The sequence below is a fragment of the Ranitomeya variabilis genome, chromosome 8 (genome assembly GCF_051348905.1).
Source record: "Ranitomeya variabilis isolate aRanVar5 chromosome 8, aRanVar5.hap1, whole genome shotgun sequence".
Lineage (NCBI taxonomy): Eukaryota > Metazoa > Chordata > Amphibia > Anura > Dendrobatidae > Ranitomeya > Ranitomeya variabilis.
In genome coordinates, this window is record NC_135239.1 from 64,750,714 (window position 1) to 64,760,609 (window position 9,896).

Sequence of the window (9,896 nt, forward strand, 5' to 3'; positions counted from 1 at the left end):
GTTCCAGTTGTCAAATCTCCGGTTGTGATTGGTTGTGGGGCAGTTTCAGGCAAATCTACGTCACTTGTGTCCCTCAAAAAACCAGAACCCGGCCTTGCCACGCAACCAATTTCCAGTGCCCCCGGGAAAGCTTCCGCATTAAAAATATACTCATCCCCATCATCCTCCTCGTCCTCCACCTCCTCTTCGCCCGCTACCTCGTCCTGTACACTGCCCTGACCAGACAATGGCTGACTGTCATCAAGGCTTTCCTCTTCCTCTGGTGAAGACGCCTGATCCTTTATGTGCGTCAAACTTTGCATCAGCAGACGCATTAGGGGGATGCTCATGCTTATTACGGCGTTGTCTGCACTAACCAGCCGTGTGCATTCCTCAAAACACTGAAGGACTTGACACATGTCTTGTATCTTCGACCACTGCACACCTGACAACTCCATGTCTGCCATCCTACTGCCTGCCCGTGTATGTGTATCCTCCCACAAAAACATAACAGCCCGCCTCTGTTGGCACAGTCTCTGAAGCATGTGCAGTGTTGAGTTCCACCTTGTTGCAACGTCTATGATTAGGCGATGCTGGGGAAGGTTCAAAGACTGCTGATAGGTCTGCATACGGCTGGAGTGTACAGGTGAACGTCGGATATGTGAGCAAAGTCCACGCACTTTGAGGAGCAGGTCGGAGAACCCAGGATAAGTTTTCAATAAGCACTGCACCACCAGGTTTAAGGTGTGAGCCAGGCAAGGAATGTGTTTCAGTTGGGAAAGGGAGATGGCAGCCATGAAATTCCTTCCGTTATCACTCACTACCTTGCCTGCCTCAAGATCTACTGTGCCCAGCCACGACTGCGTTTCTTGTTGCAAGAACTCGGACAGAACTTCCGCGGTGTGTCTGTTGTCGCCCAAACACTTCATAGCCAATACAGCCTGCTGACGCTTGCCAGTAGCTGGCCCATAATGGGACAACTGGTGTGCAACAGTGTCATCTGCCGATGGAGTGGTTGGCCGACTGCGGTCTGTGGAAGAGCTGTAGCTTCTGCAGGAGGACGAGGAGGAGGGGGTGCGAACGCCTACAGCCAACTGTTTCCTACACCGTGGGCTAGGCACAACTGTCCCGAAATTTATGTCCCCTGTGGACCCTGCATCCACCACATTCACCCAGTGTGCCGTGATGGACACATAACGTCCCTGGCCATGCCTACTGGTCCATGCATCTGTAGTCAGGTGCACCTTTGTACTCACAGATTGCCTGAGTGCATGGACGATGCGCTGTTTAACATGCTGGTGCAGGGCTGGGATGGCTTTTCTGGAAAAAAAGTGTTGACTGGGTAGCTGGTATCGTGGTTCAGCGTACTCCATCAGGGCTTTGAAAGCTTCGCTTTCAACTAACCGGTAGGGCATCATCTCTAACGAGATTAGTCTAGCTATGTGGGCGTTAAAACCCTGTGTACGCGGATGCAAGGATAAGTACTTCCTTTTTCTAACCAGAGTCTCATGTAGGGTGAGCTGGACTGGAGAGCTGGAGATCGTGGAACTTTCGGGTGTGCCGGTGTACATGGCAGACTGAGAGACGGTTGGAGACGGTATTGTTTCCGCCGGTGACCTAGATGCAATATTTCCTCCTACAAAACTGGTGATTCCCTGACCCTGACTGCTTTTGGCTGGCAAAGAAACCTGCACAGATACTGCCGGTGGTGCGGAAAATGGTGGCCTTACAGTGATGGAAGGGATGTTGCGTTGCTGACTAGCTTCATTGGCCGAGGGTGCTACAACCTTAAGGGACGTTTGGTAGTTAGTCCAGGCTTGAAAATGCATGGTGGTTAAGTGTGTCTATGCATGCAACTAGTATTTAGACTTTTCAGATTCTGACCTCTGCTTAAGATAGTTGAACATTTTTGACAGATGACTTTGCGCTGATCAATTGGATGTTGTTTAAAAAAATGCCAGACTGCACTCTTCCTAGCATCGGATCCCTTTTCAGGGATTGCAGACTGAGCTTTAACCGGATGGCCACGCTGTCCTCCAACAGGTTTTGGCTTTGACACGCGTTTTGGGCCAGATACGGGCACGGCAGATGGAACCTGTTGCGATGTTGATGCCTGCTGCGGCCCCTCCTCCACCTCCGCTTCTGAACTACTGCCGCCTGCACCCAGTTCCCCCAATGGCTGCCAATCGGGGTCAACAACTGGGTCATCTATTACCTCCTCTTCGAGCTCGTGTGCAACTTCGTCTGTGTCACTGTGTCGGTCGGTGGTATAGCGTTCGTGGCGGGGCAACATAGTCTCATCAGGGTCTGATTGTGGAGCAGTACCCTGAGAGGGCAATGTGGTGGTCTGAGTCAAAGGAGCAGCATAGTACTCTGGCTGTGGCTGTGCATCAGTGCACTCCATGTCAGAATCTACTTGTAATGGGCATGGCCTGTTAAGTGTTTCACTTTCTAAGCCAGGGACGGTATGTGTAAAGAGCTCCATGGAGTAACCCGTTGTGTCGCCTGCTGCATCCTTCTCTCTTGTTGTAGTTTTTGCTGAAGAGGACAAGGAAGCGACTTGTCCCTGACCGTGAACATCCACAAGCGACGCGCTGCTTTTACATTTGCCAGTTTCAGAAGAGGAGGCAAAAGAGCTAGAGGCTGAGTCTGCAATGTAAGCCAAAACTTGCTGTTGCTGCTCCGCCTTTAAAAGCGGTTTTCCGACTCCCAGAAAAGAGAGCGTTCGAGGCCTTGTGTAGCCAGACGACGAAACTGGCTCCTCCAGACTTAGGTGGAATATTTTTATCCCCACGACCACCTGGTGCTCCACTACCACTACCATCATTACCAGCTGACAATGAACGCCCACGGCCACGACGACCTCTTGCACCAGACTTCCTCATTGTTTTAAAAAATTAACCAAAGTAACTTTATTTGTTGCTGTCAAACAACTTACACGGTGAGCTATAACTTCAGTATGATTTCAATATCCCTTAACAGGTTGGTGAGACCACAAGGAAAATCAGGCACAATGTTACACACTCTGTTTTCTGTGGCACCAAATCACAGAGATGCCACACACGCAGGACTGTCACTCAAGCACAAATGTCAATATTAATCTCACACCTTTTTTTTTTTTTTCTCAGTGAGACTTTAGAAACCAAATAAGATCAAATGATTTCTTTCAGGGACAATTTAGAAACCAAATACTAAAAAAATAAAAAGACTTTCTAGGGCCCACTGAGTGAGAGATGGCACACACAGGAGTCAGGAGTGGCACACAAGCCCTGAGGCCAATATTAATCTCCCACTGATTGATGTTTTTTTTTTTTTTTCAGGTAGATTTTAGAACCCAAATCAAGCAAAAAAATAAATAGGCTTTCTATGGCCCACTGAGTGAGAGATGGCGCACACAGGAGTCAGGAGTGGCACACAACCCCTGAGGCCAATATTAATCTCCCACTGATTGATGTTTTTGTTTTTTTTTCAGGTAGATTTTAGAACCCAAATCAAGCAAAAAAATAAATAGGCTTTCTATGGCCCACTGAGTGAGAGATGGCACACACAGGAGTCAGGAGTGGCACACAAGCAGAAAGGGCAATATTAATCTCCCACTGATTGATGTTTTGGTTTTTTTTTCAGGTAGATTTTAGAACCCAAATCAAGCAAAAAAATAAATAGGCTTTCTATGGCCCACTGTGTGAGAGATGGCACACACAGGAGTCAGGAGTGGCACACAAGCCCTGAGCCCAATATTAATCTCCCACTGATTGATGTTTTGTTTTTTTTTCAGGTAGATTTTAGAACCCAAATCAAGCAAAAAAATAAATAGGCTTTCTATGGCCCACTGAGTGAGAGATGGCACACACAGGAGTCAGGAGTGGGACACTAGCCCTGAGGCCAATATTAATCTCCCACTGATTGATGTTTTGTTTTTTTTTTCAGGTAGATTTTAGAACCCAAATCAAGCAAAAAAATAAATAGGCTTTCTATGGCCCACTGAGTGAGAGATGGCACACACAGGAGTCAGGAGTGGCACACAAGCAGAAAGGGCAATATTAATCTCCCACTGATTGATGTTTTTTTTTTTTCAGGTAGATTTTAGAACCCAAATCAAGCAAAAAAATAAATAGGCTTTCTATGGCCCACTGAGTGAGAGATGGCACACACAGGAGTCAGGAGTGGCACACAAGCCCTGAGGCCAATATTAATCTCCCACTGATTGATGTTTTTTTTTTTTCAGGTAGATTTTAGAACCCAAATCAAGCAAAAAAATAAATAGGCTTTCTATGGCCCACTGAGTGAGAGATGGCACACACAGGAGTCAGGAGTGGCACACAAGCCCTGAGGCCAATATTAATCTCCCACTGATTGATGATTTTTTTTTTTTTTCAAGTAGATTTTAGAACCCAAATCAAGCAAAAAAATAAATAGGCTTTCTATGGCCCACTGAGTGAGAGATGGCACACACAGGAGTCAGGAGTGGCACACAAGCCCTGAGGCCAATATTAATCTCCCACTGATTGATGTTTTTTTTTTTTCAGGTAGATTTTAGAACCCAAATCAAGCAAAAAAATAAATAGGCTTTCTATGGCCCACTGAGTGAGAGATGGCACACACAGGAGTCAGGAGTGGCACACAAGCAGAAAGGGCAATATTAATCTCCCACTGATTGATGTTTTGTTTTGTTTTTTCAGGTAGATTTTAGAACCCAAATCAAGCAAAAAAATAAATAGGCTTTCTATGGCCCACTGAGTGAGAGATGGCACACACAGGAGTCAGGAGTGGGACACTAGCCCTGAGGCCAATATTAATCTCCCACTGATTGATGTTTTTGTTTTTTTCAGGTAGATTTTAGAACCCAAATCAAGCAAAAAAATAAATAGGCTTTCTATGGCCCACTGAGTGAGAGATGGCACACACAGGAGTCAGGAGTGGCACACAAGCAGAAAGGGCAATATTAATCTCCCACTGATTGATGTTTTTTTTTTCAGGTAGATTTTAGAACCCAAATCAAGCAAAAAAATAAATAGGCTTTCTATGGCCCACTGAGTGAGAGATGGCACACACAGGAGTCAGGAGTGGCACACAAGCCCTGAGGCCAATATTAATCTCCCACTGATTGATGTTTTTTTTTTTTCAGGTAGATTTTAGAACCCAAATCAAGCAAAAAAATAAATAGGCTTTCTATGGCCCACTGAGTGAGAGATGGCACACACAGGAGTCAGGAGTGGCACACAAGCAGAAAGGGCAATATTAATCTCCCACTGATTGATGTTTTGTTTGTTTTTTTCAGGTAGATTTTAGAACCCAAATCAAGCAAAAAAATAAATAGGCTTTCTATGGCCCACTGAGTGAGAGATGGCACACACAGGAGTCAGGAGTGGGACACTAGCCCTGAGGCCAATATTAATCTCCCACTGATTGATGTTTTTGTTTTTTTCAGGTAGATTTTAGAACCCAAATCAAGCAAAAAAATAAATAGGCTTTCTATGGCCCACTGAGTGAGAGATGGCACACACAGGAGTCAGGAGTGGCACACAAGCAGAAAGGGCAATATTAATCTCCCACTGATTGATGTTTTTTTTTTTTCAGGTAGATTTTAGAACCCAAATCAAGCAAAAAAATAAATAGGCTTTCTATGGCCCACTGAGTGAGAGATGGCACACACAGGAGTCAGGAGTGGCACACAAGCCCTGAGGCCAATATTAATCTCCCACTGATTGATGTTTTTTTTTTTTTCAGGTAGATTTTAGAACCCAAATCAAGCAAAAAAATAAATAGGCTTTCTATGGCCCACTGAGTGAGAGATGGCACACACAGGAGTCAGGAGTGGCACACAAGCCCTGAGGCCAATATTAATCTCCCACTGATTGATGTTTTTTTTTTTTTCAGGTAGATTTTAGAACCCAAATCAAGCAAAAAAATAAATAGGCTTTCTATGGCCCACTGAGTGAGAGATGGCACACACAGGGATGGCACACACAGGGATGGCACTCTAGCAGAAATGCCAATCTTAATCTCCCACAAAAAAAAAAAAAAAAACAGGGACTGTCCTACAATTACTATCTCCCTGCAGTAATCTCAGCCAGGTATGGCAGGCAGCAATAAGGAGTGGACTGATGCACAAATTAAATAAAAAGTGTGGACAAACAAAAAAGACAGCTGTGCAGAAAGGAAGGAACAAGTGCTTTGAAAAAAGCAGTTGGTTTGCACATCAGGGAGCCTTCTAGGGCGGCCCAATGAGCTACAGCGCTGAGAGAAATAAAAAAAAAAAAGGAGCTTCCACTGTCCCTGCTCACCGAAGGTGGTGTTGGACAGTGGAAATCGCTACAGCACAAGCGGTTTGGTGGTTAATGGACCCTGCCTAACGCTCTCCCTGCTTCTGATGAAGCGGCAGCAACCTCTCCCTAAGCTCAGATTAGCAGCAGTGAGATGGCGGTCGGCGGGAACGCCCCTTTATAGCCCCTGTGACGCCGCAGACAGCAATCCAATCACTGCAATGCCCTTCTCTAAGATGGTGGGGACCAGGACCTATGTCATCACGCTGCCCACACTCTGCGTTCACCTTCATTGGCTGAGAAATGGCGCTTTTTGCGTCATTGAAACGCGACTTTGGCGCGAAAGTCGCGTACCGCATGGCCGATGCAACGCTGGGATCGGCTCGGTTTCATGAGACGCCGACTTTGCCAAAAGTCGGCGACTTTTGAAAATGAACGACCCGTTTCGCTCAACCCTATTTGTGACTGCTCGGAGATTTAGTTTTCCTTGCCGCAGTTGCATGATTTGCGGCTACTAGACAGCTTGATTACATGTGGGGAACCAGGCAACCCCCACATGTACTCAGGCTGGCTAGCAGCCATAAATCATGCAGCTGTGTCAACAAAAACTAAATCTCCGAGCAGTCACAAATAGTGTTGAGCATTCCGAAACTACAAATATCGGGTATCGGCCGATATTCGCTGTATCGGAATTCCGATACCGAGTTCCGATATTTTTGTGATATCGGAATCGGAAGTTTCTATAAGTTCCCAGGCATGTGCGGTGCGTATGGTTCCCAGGGTCTGGAGGAGAGGAGACTCTCCTTCAGGCCCTGGGATCCATATTCATGTAAAAAATAAAGAATAAAAATAAAAAATATGGATATACTCACCCCTCCGACGGACCCGGACCTCAGCCGTGCAACTGGCAGCCTCCGTTCCTAAGAATGCAGTGAGTGTAGGACCTGTGATGACGTCGCGGCTTGTGATTGGTCGCGTGAGCGGTCACATGAGCGGTTACGCGACCAATCACAAGCCGCGACATCATCGAAGGTCCTTCACTCTACATTCTTAGGAACGGAGGCAGACGCTTGCATCGGTGACAGCCAGGGACCGTCCGAGGGTGAGTATATCCATATTTTGTATTTTTATTCTTTATTTTTTACATGAATATGGATCCCAGGGCCTGAAGGAGAGTTTCCCCTCCTTCAGACCCTGGGAACCATCCAGGATCACTTCCGATATTTGTGTCCCATTGACTTGTATTGGTATCGGGTATCGGTATCGGCGATATCCGATAATTTTTGGATATCGGCCGATCCAATCCAATACCGATACTTTCAAATATCGGAAGGTATCGCTCAACACTAGTCACAAATACTCGGAGACCACCGGAGCGTGTTCGGGAAAACCCAAGCAACGAGTATACTCGCCCATCACTATTTATGAGTCTAGGACTATCAATACATCACAATTTGAACAAATGACGGTCTCCTTTATGTCTCTTACAGTTTGTATCTGAGTCCCTTATATTTAGTAGTTCTAGCTTCCTTCATAACTTACACTGTAGTTTCCTATTTATTTATTTATTTATTTTAGATTTTGGTCCACTTAATTTACGTATTTTTAAAATCTTTTCTACATTTTTCCTGATATACAAATCATTATACAGCAAAATATTTCTTAACTTTTTTTTCCTGTAAAATACAATTTCTTATCAGTTTGGAATGTTTAATTGTCAGTCATTGAAGTGGAATAAAAATGTCACACCATTGTTCTCAGCAGCGATGTGGGAGTCAGAGATGCTTCCAGGGGTTTTCCTCATGCTGTTCTTCTTCCATTTAGCACTTTTCCCATCCATTTGAACATTTTTACTGCGACCCAGACCTCTTTGACTCCCATTATACTAGTTACTTGAAACGAGCATGCAAGTATTATGAATTGCTTGGTTTGAGCAATGAGCACCTGAGCATTTTAGTGCTTGCTTATCCCTAGTGCTCAGATAACTTTGACCTTACTCAGATCATAAATAGATTGTTAAGGTACCTTCACACGAAACGACATTATAACGATATCGCTAGCAATCCGTGACGTTGCAGCGTCCTCGCTAGCGATATCGTTTCGTTTGACACGCAGCAGCGATCAGGATCCTGCTGTGATGTCGCTGGTCGCTGAATAAAGTCCAGAACTTTATTTGGTCGTCCGATCGCTGTGTATCGTTGTGTTTGAAAGCAAAAGCAACGATACCAGCGATATTTTACACTGGTAACCAGGGTAAACATCGGGTTACTAAGCGCAGGGCCGCGCTTAGTTACCCGATGTTTACCCTGGTTACTAGCGTAAAATGTAAAAAAAACAAACAGCACATACTCACATTGCGTCCCCTGCAGTCTGCTTCCTCCTCTGACTCAGCGCCGCAAAGTGAAAGTGAAAGCAGCACAGCGGTGACGTCACCGCTCTGCTCTCACTGTACGGCGCTCAGTCAGTCAGGAAGTGGACGCAGGGGGACGTGAATGTAAGTATGTGCTGTTTGTTTTTTTTTAGATTTTACGCTGGTAACCAGGGTAAACATCGGGTTACTAAGCGCGGCCCTGCGCTTAGTTACCCGATGTTTACCCTGGTTACCAGGGGACCTCGGCATAGTTGATCGCTGGAGAGCGGTCTGTGTGACAGCTCTCCAGCGACCAAACAGCGACGCTGCAGCGATCGACATCGTTGTCGCTATCGCTGCAGCGTCGCTTCGTGTGAAGGTACCTTTAGAGTTGTGGCTTGTTCACTATCATTAGGAAAGTCAAGTGATGCAAATTTCCCTGCTTTATAAAGTCCCAGCCTCCACTAACCTTGTGCCAAAAAACAGCAGCCAATGGTTCTTCTAAGCAGCTGCCTACACTCTGAAAATGAAAATGGTGAAGGCCCACAAAGCAGAAGCAGGCTTTAAGAAGATAGCGAATTGCTTTCAAGATGCCCTTTCCTCAGTTTGAAATGTTATTAAGAAATTACAGCTTACAGTAGAGGTCAAGATAAAATATGGAAGACCAAGCTAAAATTCAGTGAGAGCTGCCGTTGGATTTCAAGAGGGGCAAATAAGAATCCCCTGCTTGATTGCAAAAGATTTTCAGAAAGATTTAGCAAACTCTGGAGTTTTGGTACATTGTTTGACAATGGTGAGATACCAGCTCAAATATGGCCTTCATTAGAAGAAAAACTCACCTGCGTCCTCATCATAAAATTCAGCATCAGAAGTATGCAAAAGAACATCTAAACAAGTCCTGTGAACCGACAAAGTTAAAATAGAACTCTTTGGCCACAATAATCAAAGGTATGTTTGGACAAAAAAGTGCACAGGATTTAATTAAAAGAACATTTTGCCAACCATTAACCCCTTCACCCTTGTGAAGCCTTGTTTTTTTTGCGGGACAAATTGCACTTTTGAATGACTCCATTGATTTTACAATGTAACACACTGGAAAATGGGAAAAAATTCCAAGTGCGGTAAAATTGCAAAAAGGGTGCAATTCCACAATTTTTTTAGTTTTTTTACTATGTTCACTAAATGCTAAAATTATGATTCTACAGGTCATTACAAGTTTGCAGATAATAAACATGTATAGGTTCTTTTTTATTTAAGTGGTGAAAAATAAATCCAAGGTTTGTTAAAAAAAATTGCACCATTTT